The sequence below is a fragment of the Coloeus monedula genome (genome assembly GCF_965178545.1).
Source record: "Coloeus monedula genome assembly, chromosome: 13".
Taxonomy (NCBI): Eukaryota; Metazoa; Chordata; class Aves; order Passeriformes; family Corvidae; genus Coloeus; species Coloeus monedula.
In genome coordinates, this window is record NC_138793.1 from 6,012,536 (window position 1) to 6,037,446 (window position 24,911).

Here is a 24,911-nt window from a genome sequence, read left to right on the forward strand (position 1 = left end):
GTGCACACTCTGACCACCCATCCAAAAAAGAAGTCAGCATGAAGTTACAGCTATGGAAACTCACACAAACAGCACTAAACTTTAATTCACAACCGAGCCAAGCACAGAGCCCCTTAATTACAACCAGACCCATGAATGTGACGTGTCTAGAATGAAAACAAAGGGTTAAAATACCTGTCTGGATTTTTTCTTGAAAATCAGTCATTGAGAATCATCTGTCAGTAAGACAAAATTAATTACTACATGTAAAATTGAAAAAAAGCAACATAAATTTAAATATTACATAATAATACAAAAATGTTCATAAAATCCTACTGTTAATGATGCATGTTCACCTTTCTAATGCTCAAACTAGCCAAGATTATTATACCCAATTTGCAATAATCAAAAATGAGAGGAAAAGAAAGGACTTTTTTTTATTTTAATTACTTTATCTGAGTTTAGAAGCTTTGGAAAAAGCCTCAAATTACAGTAACTTGCAAAATTCAGTCATATTTTTGAATACTGTTCAAGGGCTGGTGCTGAAGAAATTGCTGAAGTCTAAATGTTAGACATTTATGCTTAACAAAGCTAGTAAATAGAAGCCTTAACTACTTCATTCACTTGAAGGCAATTATTGCACTTCTCTTGCAAGTATTTTACTAATTTATGCATAGTTGGTCTTACTTAGGCATTAAATCAATTACTGGTAATATATTAAATATGTTCTTAAGTTTAACATGCAAATATAGATCCACTGAAGAGTTTTAAGGCCTTTTTTGGAGACATTTGTACGTGTTTACATTAAAAGGACTTTAAAAATTTGGCAGCAAATAGATGCACAAGTTTCTTAGAGCAGAGGCACAAACCTCCCACACACCACAGGCCAGCACCCAGATGCTGCAGGATTGAAAGTCAAGAATCAGGAGAAACACCTTCCACCTCCAAGAAAAGGTTAAAAAATATATATCCTAGACAGCATATTATATGGAGTGCTGCCTCCAGCTAATAATTATTAAATTAATAATTAAAAAAAGGCACTCAACAGTCCTTGAGACATTCAGCCTGAACACCAAAAGCTAACAGGATGAGAAGGAGTACGTTCAGCAGAAGCTGGCTGCATTCACCCCTGTGAGACACTGCTGGGTGCCTCGGCTGAGAGGCTGAGCAGCCTTTTTATCATGGTTCCAAAGAAGGGGCCTTGGTATTGTGCAGTGCAAGTCCAGAAGATATATCTACCTCAGGAATAACTCATCAGAACCTTTGATATGCAGAGCTTTTATTGATAGAGAAACAGGTAGTAAAAGAAAATAAAAAAATTAAAAATTGAAGAACTGCTGAATTTAGCAAAAAGCTTTTTTTAAAAAATAGTTGAAGTGTACTGATCCACTAAATACTCCCCTGCACCCAGAGGACATCTTCCAGCTGACTGCCAGACTGCTCCTGGTAACTGCCCCTGGACAAAACCAGGTATCACAAAAGCATGGAGCCTCACAGCTCAAAGAGCAAGGCATGAGCACAGCATCTGCTGGGACAGACAGCACGAAGATCTCCCTGAAAGTGCAACACCTCCATGCTTCATTCCATAAAACTTCCATGGAAAAACAAACAAAAATCTTGAAAAACAGCTGCTAAGGCTATAGAGTCAGAAGAAGTCCTGTGTTAACAGGGCAGAAAGTTGGGGGTGCTTACACAGCAGAGTGCTTTTGAGGAAGCTGCTTGTTCCCACCTGGACCGGCACCAAGAAAATCACTAATTCCTTCTTGGACCCGGTTTCCTCAATCAAGAATCTGAGACTACAAATTACTATTAAGAATTGGAAGGAAAAAGTGTCTTTTTGTTGAAGACATGAAGGGGAGGGGGGGAATAGTAAAGCAGCAGAAAATGGGGGTTGGTTGCCAAACTGGAAAAATCAATTATTCTACTGAACAACAGTAGATACAAATATAGCTGCCTCTACTCCCTCCTCCTCCTCCTCCATTGAACAAATTGTTAAAAGAACCAACAATCTGTTGAACGACAACCCCCGGTATGGTGTCATCATTTAAAAAGTGAACACGGAAAAGGTCTTGTTAAAAAGGAAGCACAAAGCTCCAGACACAATTTTGGATTCGCCCTGGGTGAATCCCTGCGTTCATTTTTGAGTTTAAAGCAGCCATTCTGAACCGGGTGTTTGATCACATCAATGCAAATAAATGCTTGAAAAGCACCCAAAACAGCCCAGATCATGACGATAGTGTTTGGACTTGTTCCATCTAAAAGCAAATTCCCACAGTCACTTAGCCCCCCATGTAAGATCATCTTCACTTGGTTGTTTGGGGTTTTTTTAAAGCATATAACAGCATTGTCTTTGGTCCAATTATTGCACTTTTAAATGCAAAATGAGGCTTCAAAACCAGCTGATAAATGCTTCTCTTCATGCAGGATGAATAAAAACCTGGTGGTGACACACCGGGTTGGCAGCATTGTAGAGCAAGGTCCTGCGGGTTTCTTTGGAAGAACTGCTCCCGCATTAGAGGCAGACAAAGGAAAGTAGTGGGAATTTTTCTCCTATGCCATGCTGGTGATTAGGGTAGTGTTGAATGAAATGGGAGGTGTCAGCAAGGCGAGGCTGCAGCACAGGGGCTGAGGCTTGGCTCAGGCAGGGTGGGTGCTGGGAGTGGGGGCCCAACGGGCAGCAGCAAGGCTGGGCACCCACAGGCACCTGCAGCATTCTCATGTCTTCAAAGAGGCTTTGCCTCTTTACTGTTAAAATAGTGATCTGGTAAAGGTAAGGGATGTAATACTGAGAGATAACAAGTATTTCCAAGATAAACCAGACAAGTGATGTGCCACACCAGGAGACGACCATGGCCAACACACCATTACAACAGCTCCTGGTTTGGCCACCTTACACCACGTTATGATCTTTTAACATTTCCAGCCCATGGCAGGTGGCTTTGCGAGTCTGTTAATAAAACAGGACCTCATGGCAGGCTTTAAAGCCATCTTTACACTTGTACTTTCAGGCACATCATACAAGGAATGTACCCATTCCAATGTACTTTGCTTGCCAGGCTGATAAAATAAATAATGCTGGACACCATTTTTGCTTCTTTTCTTTGTCAGATGACTACATTAAAAAAAACCATGCTAAAAATCTCAGAATCTTAATAGCTGTTGAGCATTCGGCAGATGGTACCATCTAGACCCAGCTAATTGAAGGCCAAGCAGTCTAAATCCTGGTTGCAGACAAGAAATAAAATTTAATAGTGACAAATAGAGGGGTGAAAACAATGATGAGAGAATTGAGGGGATCATCCATTCCCTTTGCTTGGAAAATAAAGGGCAGTTACTATACTTAATGGCAGGAGATTTGACCAATGTGCCAAGAAAAAAACTGAACTTGATTCCCATCTATTCTGTAGAGGTGCCATTTCCAGAGTCACATGTGATTTACAAAGGGGCACAGGGATCCAAGCCAGGCTTGATTGCTACCTACGCTCTACAATAATATCTTTAAGACATCAAACCTTGGAAATTAAAGCAGTTTCCAAAATATTTACCCAAGGAATATACGCCACATCTGAACTGTGCATAGAAACTGCTCTTTTCTGTTCATACTTTTAAGGCTATTTTTTAAATTCTTTCTAATGAGGAGAGCTACTTTTCAGGGAGGAAAGCACAGCAAAACTGAAAAAAAAGAGAATGATTTCCAAGTACAAAGTGCAATGAAAGGCTGTATATGTTTTTCATGTAAGCATACATTATGCCTTCCATATTGTTAAAACTTGCTCATCACTGAACTACTCTACATGTAACTAAATTACAAATGGCTCAATGCTAACAAAACATAGCAAATTAAGACAGAATCAGGTCAGACTTCTGTTTGAATTATCTAACTGAGTCTCTAACCTGGCACAGTATTTGGCCACAGTCAAAAATACATTAAATACACGCAAGCATATTTATATACGTACACATATATATGTCTAGGAGTGTGAAGAAATGCATTAGGAAAAAAAAAAGACAAAATGTGCAGGAGCCAAAATCCATGTGCCAGGGGGGTGAGGGGGAAAACAGGACACATTTAGACCAAACTCCTTAATTTTGGGTACAGTTAGAACCTGCCCCCAACACACACACAAAAAAAAACATTCAAAAGACAACAAAACAAAACCAGACCAAAACATCTTGAGATGCAAGACAAAGCATTTGCATCTTTGGATACCTGATTTGATCCTGTCATCGGGGAGGTAGACACCAGCTCAGATACTCAGAGACTGTGTGAAATTATAGACAGAAACCACAGTAAAAATGCTAAAGGCAGTGATCAGACTAAAAGGTTCATTGAAAGGAGAAGGTAGTAATACTGCACATTAATGAAAGCCTGGACCTATCACCTGCTGTAATAATTATCATGCTAATATGGGGGGTTGCCTCGGTTTGTGGTTTTTGGCATTCCCATTACTACCAGAAACTGCAAATTCAAACACTGTACGTGTAACATAAATGAAAAGATTCTCACCTTAATGCTGTGCAGAAGAAATAAATTATGCTTGGTTTTCTTTTTTTTTTTTTTTCATTTTCACTTTTAAATTTCCTTTGACTGGGTGAACCTCAGGCTATGGAAATGCATGCAGGCATTGTAGCTACACAGATACCAGCATACAAATCTCTTCTGTACAGGAAACACATCAACACTAATCCATTTTCTGTACAAAATGTAAAACTTCACATGTTCTGTTCAAGCTCATTACTGACTAGTATCTTAAGCTTGTCAAGTGTTCTAAAGGAGCTTTCCAAGAGAAGTTTGTAGTTAAGCATATGGTAAGCTCGTCCAGTCCATATGACTGGTTGAGCATCGACCACTACTGTTGATACAGTTTCCCTCAATATTATGACAGTATTTGTCAATGAAAATTAAATTGCTGTCAAACTTTTCCCACTAAACTTACAGCACAGCACTCGGAGAGAGCCAGCTTCATGACTCAAGCCAATAAGGCCTCTTCTAAACACTCCTCTTTTTTACCCATTTGTGGAAAATCCCCTGTGGATTTACTTCTGACTTTTGCAATAACCTATAAAGGCTTTCCAGTGCTTTTTGTGGAAAAATTCTGTGAAGCCATATTTAATGCATTTACTGTCTTTTCTCATAGTCTGTGAAAATCACACACAGCAGTATCTGGGCGATCTGTAAGGGCAGCTGCTTACAGACTGTAGAATGGGTGACGACACTGTGACAAACTTGAGGAGTCACACATGGGTGCAATGTGTCCTGCTGATGTGCACAAATATCTGCTTGAAGTTCATATTTTGAGGGTCAGGGAATAGTCACATAATGAGAAAAGCCTGAAAAAACCTAGACCAAACAGGTTCAAAAAATAACAATCACAGTTTCATTGTCTTTGAAATAATTCAAAGGAGTTGATGAAATATTGCATGTTTTAAACAAACACGCTGCAGGTTTCTTCTTCACCTTTTAACTTTGTTTTCAGATGCTGAAAACAATCCCCACAAATAAAATACTTTATAACTTCCTTAAGCAATTATGTCAAAGAAGGCTGTTTCTTAATCAATTTTAAACTTAAAAAAAAAAAAAAAGTGGCTTTATAGCTATTTCTATGGGGTTTTTTTAATATCACATTAAAAAAGGTGTAATAGAAGACGCCAACAGTGCATAAGCAGTCTAGGAAGAAAAAAAATATTGTTGGATATACCAAGAACATGGCATTAATTGCAGTAAGTACTGAAAGAGAGTAGCTGTTTTTAGTTGGTGTTTTACTGTCTCCCTTCTGTGTATGGATCTGGTCTCAGCTACAGGAAAATACTTCTAAGATTGATTTATATAATCATTCTGGAACTCTACTTCTTTGCTACCATTCTCCTGACTACCTTTCTCATTAGCTGACACAGCTAGTGCATCAGGAATAGCAAACCAACACTATGTGATACCACCAAAATTTAGAAACTGCCCCTGCTGGTGGTGTGCCTGTGGTGGGGAGCAAGTCTGAGTTTGGGCTGGGCAGACCCCACTGAGGACATCCCAAAGCGTGTCTCACACCTGGCACAGGTGATTTTCAGAGGCCGGGAAAAGCTAAGCTGACAACCTCCCCTGGGAGGCTCCCTGCATCTGCTGGAGGTGCCTGGGAGGGCTGGTCTGCAAGATGCTGCCAGAGGGAATAGAGGCTCTCCAAGCCCAGCACCAGGTGGGGCAGCTGCAAGCCCACAGACCACCTCACCCTGGGACTTTTGTCTGCAACTCTTATTGTGTTATTAAAACGGTCCTACTCAAACAGATGGGCACTCTTTCCATCCAAGCACAGGAGATAACAAATACCTTACATCTCCATGTCCTTCCACAACCAGGTGCTTCAGTTTGATTTTCCTACTCTAACAGATCGAGTACACACAAAAATTTAGATGCGGTGGAAAATCAGAAGTCAAGATGTTTTTCTCTTTTCTAATCTGGGGCTACAGATATACAAATCAGCAGCAGGGAGGCTTTTCTTGTTTAGGGATCTTTTTGTAAGGGACAGGGGATAGTGCTCAAGGTCATTGGCTTTTGTGTTTTTGATGAAATTATTTGTCTGCTCTTAAATTCAATGGGCAATTTCAGTAGCAGCCACTTCCAAAAGCCTAAATTTGGCAGTTTGTAATACTTAGTCAGTCTGTTGGGAAGGCAGCAATGTCCCTAAAACACAGATATGGAATTAAAATATGGAGCAGAACAATGACTCTATTTGTCTCTTATATGGAGACACATACACAGAGATTACTCAGATGGAAAAAGGGATATAAGAAGAATCCCAGAAATGACAAGTGCACATTAAGCATCATCATGTTTTAGACTGAGATATTTCTTTGAGAAATTATTTGCAACTCAGAGCTGTACCTCCGCAGCACACACATGGCTTGGGTATGATGAGCAATTGGAGCAGAGATTAGCTGGAGACTCTAGCAGAGAAAAATGGGAGAAGGCTGATACATATCTATGTTCAAAGGTGATAATGTCACCCTGGCCCATCACAATTTCAGTAGGCTGATGGTGGAATTTAAGCCTCTCTCATATCGAGTACACAAAGAGGTACATCTTGGCAGTATAACAAAAGCCAATGTGGGTGGCAAGGTAGCTGCAAATTTAAGCATGAATGCTCTGGATGTGGGGGCTTGCACCTGATTACCAGATGCTTCAAGCAGATGGCCAGGGAGAGGAGAGAACAGGGCTCATGGTTGCTTTGATAGGGTTACAAAAAGCACCAAAACCAGGAAACAGAAAAAAAGAAAACTTCCCTGACTGCACAAGGTATCAGATCAACAGGGCCACCAAGACACAGCACACTCTGCACAGATTTGGGAGGTGAGTCCCAGAATCAGGCTGGTGGTTCAATATCTGCAGCAAAACTCATTGAAATGGGGTTCAGGAGAGGGGGGCAAAATTATATATCTATTACCACCATGAAGATAGGGAGCTGTTATTTAAATGTAGGATATTCTTGGGGTTTTCCACCTTGGAGGAGTTCCTCCCGTAGGTGGTTAGCACTGATGTATCATTCAGTACATCTGGGAGTCAATATAGGCTCTTTCTCTGGGGCTGGGACTGACGCTTGTAGGAATGCTTCCCTACAACAGTCAGAAGTGCCAGAGCTTGTCATAAAAAAAAAAAAAACATGACAAAGGAAAAGTCAAAAATCCCATTCTATTCAGTGGCAAAGATTTGAGAAACAGTATTTGAACTTCACACAACAAAGAGTACAAACTTGAGAATTTGACTCTACTTCACCCTGATGAGTAGACAGGTAGTACAGACAGTAGACCAAATTTCAGCTGAGTAATCCCCCTCAATGACTTGAGCAGCATTTGTGTAATGGGATGCCTGATCCTGCCTCAGGACCATCTGATCTGGCACTGTCAAAACACGAGTCTGGTTGGAACAGGGCACCTCCAAAGAGGCCACCAGCCTTCTTGCCCTGGCATCCGCAGCGGCACAGTGAGGGACAGGGTTATGGAGCTGGTGTAAAGCATGGGTAACCAGTGACCTGAAATCATTAAAAATCTGTGTTCATCACATTTCTCAGGAGGAGGTGGCTTCAGCTGAGCATCTTGGCTAACCTCCCACTCTGATCACCGCACCCTGCCAGTTCCACTGCCCTGTGTCCTTTTGGTGTAGTATTTTATTCTCCATAACTCCTTCCTGGTATTTCTGGGGAGCACACAGGATGGAGGTGAATGCTCTCTGAGAGCAGCATCAGCCACCAAAGTGGTTCTTCCACACCTGAGCACTACAGAAACATATGGCAAAGACAGAAACATGTCACCAGCCACCCAAATATGTCATCCAGATGACACAACCCCCATGGACCATGCAAAGCAGTGGGCTTGGGTCCTCATTCAGAAATACAGCCTCATATTTATGTTGCCAGCCTCGACAAACCTGCATCTACACCAGGATAATGAATGCCTGATTGGTTATTGCAGTTTTAAAATACCTAACATGCTGCAATGGAAACACAGTGCTGTAGTTAGGAGTGATGTAAGGTGGTGGCACATTGCTGAGCCCAAGAGCCCCATCTTTCACCTTTCTGGTGGTAGCAAACCATGGTCAAGAGGTTTGGTGCCTCCAGCCAGGGATGTGCAGACTCTCTCTGGGAAGGCTCACAGTGGGAACTACCACCCCCTCTATAACAAATATACACAGAGAGAAGGTTTACTAAATTCCTTACCCCATCCATGGGGATTCTTAATTTACATCTGACAGCCAAAGGCCCTGTTCTGGGGCGCAGTCCCCACACTGCCCACTGGCACTCAGGAGGAGGCAGAAAGGGTGGCACAGAGGGAAGAAAGGAGAATCTCACTCGCTGCGGCCTCTCCTCCTCAGCGTGTTAATCATTACAGCTCATCCGCTCAGCACCACTTTTTCCTTCTGCACAAATAATTAAGAAGCACCTGTGTTCTTTTCATTCAATAACACATGTTTCAGAGAAAGCCGCTCTTTTAAGCTTAGATTATTTTCTGTGACCACGATTCAGCTGACAAAATAACAATGACTCACTTTGCCAAGGACTGAGGAAGGGGGGAGGGGAGGGAGAAGCTGTCAACCCTACGTTAAAAATAAAAATATCAAATAAGTATTATTGAAAATAAAAAAAGAAGCCACCTTAACATTTGTCTCCTTCAAAATGGCCGGTGCCCCCATGCAACTTTGAAATCTGAATAAACTCCTGGAGGTGACTCTTTGCCAACATTCGTGCCTATGCCAGCTTTCTCACAAACGAACAGCTTGTATCTCCATGAAAACCAATGGATGGAACAAATTGTATTAAATTATGTAAAATGATACTAAAGAGCACAATCTACCAGTAAAAAAAATATTTAAAAATTGGAAAATCTTGCTTTTATAAATTTGAGAAAATTGTAAAAAGATAATGGGGGGGGGGGGGATGTTACATTTTTATTACATTTAAAGGGATGTCTCATGGATTTAAGCAGGAAATGAGATTTATTCTCTCATAGGTCAGACACACATAATTCTTTGGTGCCGTTGACACCTGTGAGTTATTTAGCCTTCCTCATACTTTAGCATGTAGAGAAATCCCATCTCTATGAGGCTGAGCACAGCCCTGTGACAGTCTCAAATTGCCCCTCCCCATCACACTGTAGGCACTGTCAGCGCACATTATGTATCCAAATTTCTTTCTACTTCTCAGAGACCCTTTCTGGAGGGGGATGCAAATAACAGTAATTAGCACCAAATTTACTATATCTTCAGAAAATTATTAAGGGTATTTTCAGCACCTATTGGGGGCTTTTATAATATAAATATCCTTATATGTCCACGCAAAGAACATTCCAGTAACTTTGCCTGAAATGGGTTTTAAATTGATGATTTCCAACCATGAGTCAGTTAATCATGAACAGAAAGATCTGACTATTTCTGTATCCAGGGTGGTGGAGAGGGTGAGGGTGTGAGAGCTTTTGGCTGGTTTGAGGCTTTAAACAACACTCTACTGGCATAGAACAGGGAGTCAAAATTCAGGGCTTTGTTCTGACAGCCTGCAGCCCACGGGAAGCCACCCGGCGCCCCAGCCTCGTGCAGGGTGGTCCTCACAGGTTGCAGGCAGATTTTAGAAAACAAGCTCATCCCTGTGATGGCAGCAGGACCTGGCTGTGGACTGGTGGCTCCTGGAGGAGTCCTTCTGCTGCAGGCAGAGACAGAACATCCCCTGGGCCAGGGGACATGGTCAGTGGGTCAGTGCCCAGGTGCGCAGGCAGGGCTCCCTCACCTGCCCAGATCCACTGACAGGGCCGAAAAATGAAAAAGTCTCTGGCTTATGTTGTCTTCAATCAAAGAGACAGGGCACCATTAATCCAGTTTTCAAAGAAAGAGGTTTGTCTGCATGTGCCTAATTTTTATTCCCTCGACCCTTTTTCTCTTTTCTCCCCTTCTCTCCATGGCAAGGCCCTGAAATGCAGATTCATGATTCTTGGCTGCAACAGATAGTTAATTTATTCTGCAACTGCATTAACTCAGCGTACATCTAAACCTTCCCAACCTAACTCTGACTATGCCACATGACTGAGGGTTAGCTTGAGCTCTCAGTTCTGCCACATCACTCCCCACTGGAGATCTTTGCAATCCTAAAAAAAAAAATTTTAAAAAAAATAAAAATAAAAAAAACCCTTCTGTAGCCAGTAAAGCACATACAAGAACCGCTCAGCAGGACAAATGAGCATTGTAGCTTCCATAGTCACATACACCACAGGGAGCCTCAACTAATTTCCACTCTCAATAGAGCTTATACAGACCTGGAAGCTTAAAATTGTTCCCGTCTTTCCAATGAATAACACTGGGATCCTGTAAAAAAGACACTCCTTTCCTGAAAGGCAAGAGGAATTTGAAGGCCTGGGGGCTGCAGTGGGAGAAGTTGCTCTGCCCCTTCCCTAGACAGCCACAGGGTGGCTGGCAAAACCAAATACACCCAATAAACCACATGGGCTTTCCTGACCAACGACTGCCTGGAAACCACCTCCACTGCCAGCAAAAGAGCCCACCTGAGACTGGTAAAACATGGGAGCTGAGCCCAGCACTGCCTTCTGGAAAAAGACAGTGTGGTTGCTATTTTTGCAAACAGGTAGAGCTTAAGATCTGGCTCTGAAGGGTTAATGCTTGGACTTGACAAATCTCCCTGTCTCTTCGATCCAGTCACCACCACAGCCTACCCTCATGACTCACGACAGCTGGAGTTGCTAAACTGGCAGCGTCACAGTGTGGCATCAGGAAATTTAAGATAAAAAAACATGTACAATATACAAGGAATCCTAATAAATTCTGGAAACTGTAGACGTGTAAATCTCCAAGCGCTAAAAATGCATCCTGCTAGAGAAACTATTTTTAAAAAAGGCTATTAGGAGGTGTGAAAGCGAAGCTGTCTATTATGTTTCTAAAGAAAGGCACCAAATGCTTATTTTTCATCCCACTGAATTCTGAGTGCCCATTTTTGACAGACAGTTAGCACAAGGTCACTGCCAGTCAGCAGGCTCCCGGCCGGCAGAGCCTCCCGGACATCAGAGCGACCAGACACTTGGGGAGAAAATTGAACTTGCTGCAACAACGCTGGTTTAGATCATCTGAATGAAACCTGATCTCAGCTGCTGTCTTCTGGGTTTCTCTTCCATACCTTTTCTTATGCAGCAGGATAATTTGATATATTTTTTTCATCATTAAAATCCAGCAGCTCCTCTACTTACGCGGGTTTTTTATGGGATAAATTGAGGGAATAAAGTATAATAATAAAAAAAAAAATGGGGAAAATATTTCCTTCACCTCTGCGCCACTCCTACTGCAGACAATGCAAATCCCACAACACATGTTTGCAGGGAAATCAGAGCACACTCAGGGCTAGAAGTGCAAATTCGTCTCATCTAAATGATTAAACTAGTAACAGTTATAAACAAAGAGCTTTTTATCCCACTGATTTTGGGATGGGTTGGTGCTTTTCTGCAAACAGTCTTCAAATAGTTTATGCTAACCAAAATATCCCTCCAAAAACAGAGCCATGCAGTGACCAAATAAATAAGATTACTCCAAGGGGGAGAAGGCAGCCCACAAGGGGAATCCAAACTTTGCGGGGCCATGCTGAGATCCTAACAAACCCTGTGAGCTCCATGGTCACATTTTTATCTATACAAAAGTTCTTATTTAATTCTGTGTCCAACCTGCAGCAAAAGTGGTGCAGCCAGCAACCCCTTCCTTCTGCTTCAGTTCCTGTGATTTCAGCCAGAAATGCCCTCAGATTTTTTTTTTTATATTTTACTATCTAAACACTTCAGTTTGCATATTTATTTATTTATTTTATTTAAAAGAAAAAATCTAGAAGGATCTGTGAGAAAGCAGTTATCAAAGGAGATAGAGGACTCTGTGGTCAAATTTCATCTTTATCACTTGTCTGTAAACCCCTCATAGTAAGAACCCAACAGTACCCAATCCTCATTCTTTCTCCTTCCTGAAGGTATGGGCACACCTAGACCTTTACTAACTATCTAATACACCCTTCCCTAAGTACCCAGAGGAAATTTCCTGTCACATGTCAAAAGCTGCTCACAGAGTTCAGGAATCAGACCCACAGTCTGTAGCAAAACTGCAGCAACATCCTCAATTTGCTTTCACACTGGCTTCTCTTTTTTTTTAAATATTAAAAACATATTTCATCATTATGATCTACATTTCCATTCACATGTCTTTTTCATTATTTTTTATCAGCTAATCTAAAATGATACACCAAGTGCTACCTAAAGAGCCAGTTTAATATTAGTTCTCAGAAGGAAAAGATCTGACTCTGATTTTGCTCAGAACTCACTTCCATGAAGCCATCAGAGTCACACTGGAATAAAAGTGATGTAAATAAGAGAAGGATCAGCTTACAGGTGTTAGGAAACAGAGTAAAAGAATACATTCATACAAATTCTTACAGGTATAGCACTCTATACCCATGTTGGAAGTGCTATTTAAGCACACAGCAGTTAAATGAAGAAAAGAATGCTTTAAAAAAAAAAAAATATGTCATTGCAAAACACCATGGGAACAATTGCTTTCTCTCCCAAATGTTGCCTGAAAAATCCAGAGTACTTGGACTAATAAGGACCTTTTCCAAATTCAGTGCTTCTAAAAATATGAGGTCTATCATGAAAACACTTATACAGGTGATACACAGGTCTGGGGTTTTTTTATCAGACTTTTATGCAAGAAATTTGGCTTGCATATTACACATTATTCAAAAAGAATAATTAAAGTCCTACATGGACACATATCTGCCTCAGGGCAGACCTTTTATGTTGTTTTGCATTCCATGTGTCACTCAAAAGAATTGCAATTGGGAAATAATGTTGAACTAAAATAAGACAAGAACACATTGACTAAAATTATACCCTGTCCAATTTGCTGACACCCCTTTAGACATCTTGCCATGATTGCTCTGGTGCAACCACTGTTCTGTGTATGGGTGACATTTAAACTGAGCATAGTTGTACACTGAAATCAAATAAAGGATTTGAGGACTTTTTTTCTTCTCCTTTTTGATACTGAAAAGTACATGGGATTTGAAAGCAGAAGAAAAAGGGCATACTTTGAGCAGTGATCTGCTTTTGTTATCCTGTCTAGGAAAAGCATTGTTTGTTTTCTACAATTAATATATTTGTGTGAGAATAATCAGATTAGGAGTTTGAACCTTCAGCTCTCATGTGCCCAAAACTCCCACAGAAGTTAATGGGGGGTTTCAGCTCATGAGGATAACAGGCTGAGCCTTTATTCTGCAAAACCAGATATCCCCAAGGCCTGACAAGTGAACACATTTGAGTCGCACATTCTTTGTCTGGTTTGCCTGGTTCCACTGGCTGTGGCTGAGGGGTGCATGGCAGCAGCACCTTCTGGGGGTCCCCTCATCCCACCCCATCCCCTGCCCTCCCAGCAGCGGCTCAGAAAGCCAAGAGCACAGGATGAAAACCCTGGGATTTTTATGATACATTAGAGCCTTTTTTAAACCACTTAGAGCTAAATTTAACACATCCTCTGCATGCTACCCATCCCACCTTTCCTTCCCACCTCTAGCCTTCTCTTTGGCTGTTTTGTTTTCTCTTTCATTTCACTCACTTCCTTAATTAAGTTGATAATGTAATTATGTCACAGCTGTAGCATCCTCCTCTTGCAGAGGTGGCTGGATTTCTGTAACTTCAGCCTGTTTGATGATTGAGTGATAGATACAGAGATAATTGTAACTTTTCAGAAATCTTATTTATAAGTTGTAAAAGGAAGGCGCTGGCTACAGCACAAGGGGGACTAATGTTTTTTATCAAGTGGGTCTTGCTTGCTTTCCGTGGAAAGTCAGAGATATGCAGGAGAAGGGAAGCAGCAGGGAATGAGGGTTTTTAACACAGGATTCTTAAGTGCTGGGAGAGGGAAAGCACTTCAGTTGGGGGAGGGAAAGGGACCTTCATCTTTCAGTAATTGTCAAGGCAGAGGAAAGAAAGCAGCCAGTTCAATAAAATCTCAGCATCACAACCCTCCTCCCTCCCAAAAAATACACAAGAGGCGTTGCACTGAGCTACTGTACATTCTCAAATGGAAAAACCTGATACTCTGAGCAAAGGGTTCAAGCTAATTTAACAGATAGCCTGTAATCAATATATTTGCCCTCCTATTTTGCTAAAGAATAGAATTTCCTGTGATGTACTTGATATATGACTCTTAGTAATGAAAGAATACTATCCCTGACCTTTTATTACATATGGAAATATTAAAGTGTTTTACATCAACACATCATGGCATATTAATAGGAGACAATCTAGGGGAAGAGTTAACCGAGAAGAGGAAAAAGCTTCATCAACTACTCCAATTTCCAGAAGAGGATCAGAAGTACTTGCCCATATGAACAAACAAAACATATCTACCGGGAAACGTAAACAGAGTCGGTGTGAATCATGAGACCCATCATGTTTTGGAGCAAATCTGCAAGCACATGCATATTCCAGAAATAAAATCTATTAGCAGGAGGTCAAGGTTGCACACTGAAGCAAGTAAAGAGCTAAAACTTGGCCTATCTTCCTTTGACACTGGCCTGCTTGCTTCTTCTCTCTTCATGCGCTACCACTATGCTATTCTTGATATTCCTCATCTTTCAGCATGCACTTAGGAGACTCTTACATGGAAAACAAAGTTCTCATCGCCATGTCTACATGTGCAGCACAGCCTCCCTTCTCTTCCAAGTGCTGGGGGATGGTTACTAAAAATACTGCTCTTGAAACATTACCATGCACACATCAAACTTTGATCTTCCAAGCTTTTTCTACACCAGCTTTGAGACTACAATCCTTATTGATGCCTGTATATATTTCAGTTGAAAGGAGAGAATTGGGGTGTCTTTCTCTGGCACATCTGATATTCTGCATAGATTTTGTCACACACAGCACTCGCACAAAATATTGTGAAGCTGTTTACAGAGCGTGATCTCCCAAGGAGTGAGATGCTTCTGGTATTTAGCACCCAGTAGGGCCAGCATTAAAATAAGGCAGATTCCCCTGACCTGACAGGATAGCTCTCTGCTGATGCCAGGCCTCCATGGGATCAAAGACATCCACCTTAGATATACCTTCAGTCAGCCTTTCATCTGCCTCAGATTTCCCCACCAGCAGAAAATCTCTAGGTTTGCACAGCTGCAGGCCAGGTACAGCCATAACTTTTACCAGGATCTTTGACCATCTTGGGTCTGACGTGGTCAAGGCACAAAACAGGCTCTGACATACACACGCTGCTAACACAGCTGTCTCTCTTCGAAAAACACATTATAGAAATGGCTATTCTTAAGTTTTCCAATGCAGAAAAGAGGTGCTCAAGTGCTTTCTGAGAATTCTATGTAGTTTTCTACAGAATTAGGGAAAGAAATAGTGGGAACAGGATCACACCTGGTGGTGTTTTGATTTTACGGTGTTTGGGAAGATGACTTCGAGCAGGCATCTACAACCAGCTTGAGGTGCAGAGCTGCTAATGGGCACTTCATAACTTCTTACACACATCTACTTTTGTTTATTTTTCTGTTCAGTAACCAAGAATCAAAGATGAGTGCATCAGCTCCACTGCAGTGGACACTGTTTTTGATAATGGAACTGCTCTAAAGCCAGGTGAATAAGCAATGTCCAGAAGACACTTTGAGAACTTTGAAGCCCTGTTAGGATAATACTGCTGGGAAAACTTCATAGCTCTAGACAGCATGGATGCTTCATTACCATCTCCATGTCACTACAACTTTAAGGCTGTGTTTACCCTGCTTCACTTAGGCCTCTCTCTTCTTTAAAAAGAAGAAGAGAGAGGAAAAGAGAAAACACAAAAAAATTCCCCTATAATGTCCAAAGTGTGATTGCCTGCTGTGGTCAAAGATAACAGGCAGGCAAACCAAAAAGTGAGTGATGCAGTCTTCATGGGAGGACTCCATTACCAACTGCCTAAAGAATCTTCTTGCTATTATGAAATGAAAATTATTTGTAAAGAAGGGTTAAAGGTCACATGTAGGCATTCACTGGGAATTATTGACATAGGTATGACATAGATGATAGCAAATCAAAAAGCAATTTTATAAACATTGTTATTAAATAGTATGGTAATTACTTTAAGTACTGGAGGAATGTCAGGGTCATATGAGAGTTTTGTTGGTGTCATAGTTTTTTTATTTAACACTTAGGGGATCAATGACACTTAGTATATTTATTCTGAAATGTGAGCTCTGTCGCCAGCCTAGAAACTAATTCACATACCACACACTACCCCATACTTATACAGAAATAATTTCTGATTTTTATTTCATTCACTAAGTATCCAGCAATGCAAGCGTCAAAGCTCTCCACACATAAAAGTATGGAAGTAATTAGGGATTATGTGGTAAGTGTACAAACATAGTTTATATTACTGTGTATTAGAAAGGACCCCTTTTATAGCTGCCTTTGTCAATTTGACAGAGCAAAGGGTTTTAATGTACTGTAATAAGAAATGTAAGAGGGGGCAAAGGACAGAGTGGCTGTGATGCCTGTTTGTAAACTGCCTGGCCCCGAGGTCCTCCCTCTCTCCTACTCATCCATGCTCCATGCTTATTCTATGGTCATATACATTTTAACCCAGTTAATAGCAGGCTGGTGGGGGCAGAGGCTGGGGGACATCCCTTAAATGCATGTTGTCAGCTGCCTCCAGAGCTGATAGCAGTGCTTCCACCAGGGCAGATGCTTGCCAAAGACAGCATGGTACAGATGATCAGCAGCAAAACTTCCATGATAAAACGTCTTACAAAAATATTTTACTTTATCTTTGCCCTAGGCCACAATTCTACTCAGGATCAGGTGACCGACTGAAATAAATAAATGTGAAAACTGCCTGTGATGTGAACAGACAGGCAGGGTGACGTTCCAGGCAAGCCCCTGAGCTGACATTTTACGAGCTTGAAATTTGCAACGGGGGTTCCCATGTGTTCTGTGGCTTTGTGGTGGATTTGTTCCACACCTGTTCCTCATCAGGAGCAGAGAAAGCCCCAAGAGGGTGCACACCTTGCCCCAACCAAGCCACTACCCTGCTCCCTCCCTTTAATGAGAAACAGGTCTGGTACAAATGTTCCTGCAGCCTTCCTATGTCCTCCACAGGGGCAAGGGGAAGCATGGAGGTATGTGGAGTGTTATTTACTACTCAGAAGGACAACAGCATCCTCCACTTCACATGTAATACATTACAGTGATGCTTCACCGCAAGGAGTTCAGAATTTAAATCGTAACATGAAATATATACTACCTGGTAACGTCCCTGACACACTCTATGAACTTCAGCTCAATTAAAAAAGAAATCAGCTGACATTGATAAAATGCTATTTTCAGTGTAAACGAAAGGAAAACTATACCAACACAGTGCAATTCATAAAAAAACCTCAAAGGGAGAAAAAAGGTGGAAAAATGAAGGACCAGAGCATATACTTTAGATACGGGTAGGTACACATAAAACACAAATGTCCATTTTAAGATGTGGGATAACTGCAAGGCACTGTGTTTGAGCCTCTCTGTGCTGTGAGCAGAGTGGGCATCTCTCATCCCCCCACAGGTGAGGCAGCCCCTCCTCTACCAGGCAGCCCCACTCTTGCCTTCAAGTTGCACTATACCGACGAGGAAGCCATGCCAATATCTGCAGGTAGTTAGCAGCAGACAGAGCTTCACTGCCAATCCAGCGCTGGAATTCCAAAATGCTTCACCAAAAGGGCACAGTGGCACAGAGCTGCCCTTGCCACCTGCAGCTACTCCCTCTGTCCTGTGACACAGGAAGCTCTGTCACAGATGACCAGGGAATTGCAAAGGGCTCTTGCATTTTCCTTTTAGCTTTTATGCCAGGTTCATCCCCAAGATCTACAGTACACAGCCTAAAGCCTGGAATAAAAATAAGGCCTCACTGCAAATGTGAAAAATCACATTTTACTGTGATTTATGCAGTAGATAATATGTTCTGGCTGCAGATTGACTGAATTGGTGGTCCCACATTAAATCTCTAATCTGGAGCAAGCAGAGGCTCCTCAACAGAAGTTTGCATTGTGGCATAAGTACTCGCTAGGAAAGTAAATAATCCAAAAGGAAACTACTTCCAGAAAAAACATTAAACAAATCAGCATTTCCTGGTGCTCTGGAAACACAATAATTTAATGTGTTGATAGCTGCTTGGCACTTTGGAAAACCAGGAAACTGAGTTAGATACCCCTTCTGCAAGGGGGGTTAGCAGCTTTAGTCCAATACCCTGGAAGTTCTGGCTGTGGTTTTCGTACAGAGATAATAAATCCAGGCTTTGATAGGGAGCTCACATTTAAAAATAATGTCACTGATCTCTATTTGGCATGCAGCAGAGATGTGCCAAGCATGATGAGAACAGGAGAAAAGATCAGTCACCAGAAAAAAATAGAGTACAGGAAACCGGTGATAGCTTTAGTATAATGAATTCCCTAACTTAAGTTTTAAGTTTATTAATTACAGACAGACATAGGTCTAGGTGATATGATTTAAATACTCTATTTAATTCAGCATTAAGAGTTTGGGGATGTTAAGGTCCTGTCATAACTTCGAGAACTTCAGTTCCAAGCTGGGCTAGATCAGCACATTGCCTCCACCAGGTTCACCCCCAAATCCGAGCCCTGGTCATTACCTCCCACCCATGCCACCCCATCTTCACTTTCTCTTCAAGATCTAATTGTTCACACTGTTCTGGGTGCACAAAACATCTATGGGATGTTCTCATTCACACACCTCAACCACATGGATTCAGCATCTTTCCTTAGATAAAATGGAGACCCATTTAATCTAGAGCTGAAAAAAAGTCAATCAACTAGTCTCAGGTGAGGAAAGTTACATAATATCACTTCATGGTCACAAGATCCCCCCGGGGATGGGAGATAGCTTCCCGTTGGGCAAGAAAAACCACACCTTTTGTCAAGTGGCAGCACTGTGCTTCTCATTCATCCAACTCCATGCACTCCTGGGTGACCAGGAGTTACTGTTACACAATGACTTTACTACTACTGATAAATACTATTTAAATACTGACTGATAAGAGCAATAGCCAAGGAACCAGTGGAAAAACTGCAGACTTAAAGATGATCACTGCAGAAGTGAAAAAAGAATGCAGATTTTTCATATCAAAAGGGTACTCCAATTTATCTGGAAGCCTAGTTCTTATCTACTGCACAGTAAAAATGCAAGCCTCAAAGACAAAATTCTCCACTTTTCTGTTTCAACATATTCAGAATGTAGAGAAGCATATTCAGGAAGTTTCTATATTTGATGATCTTTTTCCATTCTAAGTTTCTAATTAGTACTATGCCCTATTCTGTGAGTTTTATTTTGAGCACTAGAGCCAGCACACAACACCCAGAATGCCTATCCTTCAACCGGATAAAAATATGTACGTCCACATTCATTCTGTAGCAACAGATCCTTTTTTATCTGCTTGCTGAGGATGTGGAGCTGGATTGACCAAACATCAGAAGCTCGGAATCTGTTCATTCCATCCCATTTTTTTACAGAAGCACTTTAACTGGTGACTGTCATTGAAAGCAGACACATTTAACAGGTTTGGTTTGCCACACATCCAAGCAGCACAGATATTTTGAGACTCACAGGCAGGGAGGGTTTTGAGTACCAGTCCCTGGTGCCACAGATAAGTCCATCTGCCTGCCCTCCAGGGACACGGGGGTTCTATCCAACACTGGTTTTACAGCAGCTGCATACGGTTTACACAACAACTTGTCTCCTGTTTGTGTTCTAGATCAGTCTGCCCCAACTCTGGTATGTAACTTTCAGTGTTTGGTTAGGACACCACAGAGTAGCCTGCATGCTTCCCCTCTACCCTGCCAGAATATTGCTTCCAGTCTTTTTTCAGGCTGAGGACAAAGGACATTGCTCAATCATTCCACTCCAAAAACTTGCCTTCCCACATTCACACTCTGCAGAGGATCCCTAGAAAGTTGCACCTACCCAAAAGGGAGATGCATCACGTGATTAAGAACATCTGAATTCAGAGAGACCAACACAGGTTTCTTCCTATCCTTTCCTTTGGTGAAGTTCAACCTCCAAGACAGCAGGTGGTGGACTGGGGACAGCTGGGGCTGGCTGTGTGCATGGTCCCCTCCCAAGTACACCTGATGGGCAGCTCCAGTTCTACCCACAATAACTCTTTCCATTAGAGATCAAAGAGGTGCCCAGACAAACCACACAGCTCCTTGGGACTCCCATATCACATGCATCACCCAAGATGGGCTCCAAGTGCTTTGACTCACACCCCACCACCCAGCTTTTTGATCCTATCTATTTAGTATTTAAGACTTTTTCCTGACTCCTTAAAATCTGTCAGCAGGCTTACATTTGCATTCAACATTAACAAAGGAAGAGCTGAAAGTACAAAAAAAAAAAAAAATCTTGGGGGTGGGAAAAGCTGAAGGGAGGTGTAATAAAATGAAGTCAAATGAAAATAAAACAAAAGAGGAACACAGTACATAGCAGGAAAATCAAAAGACAAAATAAAAGATTAAGGAGTGCAGGTAAAGATAAAATTCAAAAATTCAAAAACCGCTTTAAATGTTGATTTTCTCCCTACTGTTTTTGTTTCATGCAGTATTTTGATGCTAGCATCTAATTATTCTTTGCAGTGTTTTATCTCCCCCATTATAGTATCACCAGATTTTTTTTTTATTGGCACTTTCCTTATTAATGATTACAACACCTACATTTAAGGAGCTAAATGAGTTCTCTCTTTTCCTGAGCTGCAGAGAGGGGGGTCAGCAGAGAAATGAGAATTATTCTGTTGTATGCAGATGTGTTATACTCAAAATTATTTTTGGCCGTTGAAGTAGCTCCCACAGCTTGCTGAGGCAAAAGAAAGATTCCTCTCCATTCCTAGCTGTGACCCAGGAAAGTCAAGGAGATCTCCTTCTGGTCTCCAGTCAATCACAACAGGAATTTAACAAATCTTTCAGCTTCAGCCTAAAAGCATTAACAGTTTCCTTTTAAATACCTGATCTTAATTAAACTCAGCTTCCTTTTCAGAATCGTTCAGCACAGAAACACGTCCACTAACAGAATGCGTTCGCTTTTCCCTCTCTGCCGTGGGTCCTGATGCTTGCTGGAGCAAAGGGCATCAGCGAGTCCCCCCGAGCACGCCTCCGGGGACAGCCCGGTGTGCAGCAGTACTCGCGTGGCACGTGGGCACCTGAGCATCCCTGTCCTCGGCAGCCCCGCACGGAGACAGCGCCTGCGGAGCGCCCGGGTGCTGCTGCTCGCTGATGAGCTCCGTCTGGTTGTGTTCCCAGCGGGCCGGGGCTGCCAGCTGCGGGAAATTAAGCTGTGCTGGGGCTGGGGTGGCTGCTGCCCCCGCCGATGCCACCCTGGGCTCATGCGGGAAGGCTGCGCTCCCCAGGGAGCACCAGGGATGGTACCTGGCTGGAGCCGGATCTTTTCCCTGGCCACGGCCTCAAGGACAGGTGTAGGGCTTTGGGGGTAATTGTGTAACAACAGAAACCTGGGCTGGCAGGAAACCAAGGGAAGCCCAAACACAGGTGAAATAATTAAAAGAAGAAAAAAATTTTTAAAGAAACAGGAAGATGTATTTATTATTTACACATTAGGCAGAAAAAGCCAGGGTGCAAGTAACTGCAAATAAACTTTTGCCAGGAGCCAGAAATTTTTGCACCTATGCAAAGTTGGCAACATGCTTCAATCTTACAACTTCGTTTTTTGTTTTTTTCCTTTGGAATGCAAAATATGTCTGCCGTGCTCCCCAGACAGGGCACAAGTTACATTAATATATTGGTTTTGACTGTGGCTTTCATATGCTTTGGACTCTCAGGTATTACAAGGGCCTTAGTAAGTAATTAGAAGAAATTAATAAAGATCCGTATAAACATTGTTCTAAATAACTGCTTAGTAAACCACTACATACTTATATTACAATAAATAAATTAAATTTGCCATCAAAGTTTCATGGCAAAGCAGTAGAACTATCATACTGGAGACGCAGACAGACAGACAGCCTGTTGGGGAGACAAAAGCTAAAGCTTTCTTAACATAGAAAATGTTCCATGAATAGGGTTAAATACTTAATGGTTGCTAGCAAAAGATAAGACAAATATTCTTTGTTAATATTTATAGAATCCCATCAGGAACTCTTTTGTCCTAGCATTGTTTCCAAAATTCAATCCCCTAGTTATATCCATCATTTTTCATGTGATTAAAGGAATCTAAATTTGCTGCCTTGTCTTGTAAAAGAGTAAAAAGTTAGATCTGTATTATTAAAGCCTCTTGGTTAGAGCAGCAAATGTAATATTGATAGTCTATGGTATATAAGTCTAAAAAACCAACTGATCACACACACACATGACATATAAAATGCATTCACAGGATTCACAATGTTATTGCTAAGAAGTTGGGATCCAGCTAAAAAATAAGATACAAATAAAATACTTCAAACTGACAAAAGGCAAGAAATAAAATACCAGAAGGGCAAAAAAAGGCAAAGGCTTTGGTGACAGGGAAGTGACATGACTGCACTGCCTGGGGCAGGAGACCTTCTGCTGTGGGAGTGAACCCTGGCACTCTGCCCTGCACCCAAACAAGGAGCCACAGGGAAGATCTGGACTCAGCCCTGGCCATCAGAGGTGTCCTGAGAAAATCAGAAACATGGTCAGGTGCAGGCAGAAACTGCTGCAGGATATCCAGCCATGTAACTTTCTTGGTAGCCGCCAAATGGGCTGGATGCCCAACAGTGGGAATGGGGAGTCTGTGTTGAACTGAGCAAAGGTAATGCCAGGCACACAAGGGAGGGAGGGGAGGGCACTGCACCTGTCAGGCACCTCCAGGGAGGGCTCACGGGGCTGCAGGGCAGTCACAGCATCATCCCCCAGTGGGGCAGACCCGAGATGCCTGCCCAGCCCTGCAGCCACGGCAGTAGGATGGGTGGGGTCCCTTCCCACACCTGGAAAATGGGAACCCTGAGAGCTGCTTATACTTTTGGTGATAAAAATACATATTCATTTATTTTGATGTATATACATCTATACACAAAAGACATATTTCCATGTGCAGCAGACTGAGCACCTGTCAGTACCGGTAACCAGCACCGATATTAGAACCGAAGTGAGCACATCCCTGAGACGGATCAAGCACCTCACTCCCCAGATGTGTGCTGTTCTCCCGAGCCCTGTGCCCCTGCAGCCCCTCCACCGAGGGCAGGCAGACCCTTGGGAGCAGCCACACCTCCAGCCCTGCCAGTCCTGCCAGCTGGACCAGCCCGAGCAGGGAGAGGGGCAGGGGCTGGGCCACCTGACATCTCTGTCTGGGGATCTTTATGCCAGACCAAAAAAAAAAAAAAAGAACAAAACCAATGTTTATTCTTTCACCTTTAGAAAACAAAGACTCAGTGTAAATTCTTCCCAGCCTACTAAAAAGGTTTCTTTTTTATAAAACAGTCCAAAGCCAAGTCCTCATTGATCCAATTTTTATTTCTTTACCCAGAACTTCTTAACAGCTTTAGAAAAATAGATAATTATTGCAGTTAATTTCAGCAAAACAGTTCAAACTCATCAGGGCTGCACAAGTATAATTTACTACTCCTTCTGACTTATTGTTTTGACTAGATGTAGATTGATGATTAAAGTGATAAACAGTAACATTTTTATAAAATGGCTGACTCTGCCAATGGCAACTGAATAAGAAACATGCTGAAATAGCTGTGCTGTTATTGTGATTGTACTCAAGGCTGTCAACAAAGAATATAAGTATTTGACAAGGTGTTATCTAATTGTGTTTTTAAAAGCCACGATACATACATCTTTTAATGTGTCACTTTAAGCTGCAAGAGAATTTCTTTTATTAAAAAGTACAAAGGAAAAATGAATGCCTTGCATTTTCTTGTTTCTTTTTCCCAAGCTCTGCCCTTTTGCCGTCATTCGACAGAATATATTTGCTCTTTAGTCAAATTGGCTTTTATTTAAATGGTAGCCCAAAATAGCACAGCAACATTAGGTGTATAAGAAGAAAGAACAGTGTGTCCCACAGACAATTTTTATCTCAGCCCTGGTGGGAATTAACTGATCGAAACAGAAGGCTAAGAATAAAATCCTTTTGACGTTCAGAGTTAGTGAAACAGCATTTTGGAGCAAGGAAAAGGTTTGGCTTTTTGATTTTTTTTTATAAGAGGGATCACCAGGAAAAGTATCTTAACATACTGCCTTTGGAGCTACCTGTAGTCCTTCCATGGTTCGTGCTACACACAAGCTTCTTTATATCCAAAATACGCTTATCCTCAGAGAACCCCTCTGAGCTGGGAAAGGGGTGCCAGCCACGCTGACTCCAGAGCTGCAGAGTGGAGTCCAGACCATCTCAGCACTCTGCCCCTTTCTGTG

The 24,911-nt window shown here is 41.9% G+C and overlaps 1 protein-coding gene across 1 annotated transcript in view; it reads right to left on the reverse strand.

Moving 5' to 3' along the window:
• The window catches only part of ZNF536 (zinc finger protein 536), a gene marked incomplete at both ends in the record, with an annotated part of 183,214 nt that overhangs the window by 56,310 nt on the left and 101,993 nt on the right, over nucleotides 1–24,911 (reverse strand). The window lies entirely within an intron of this gene.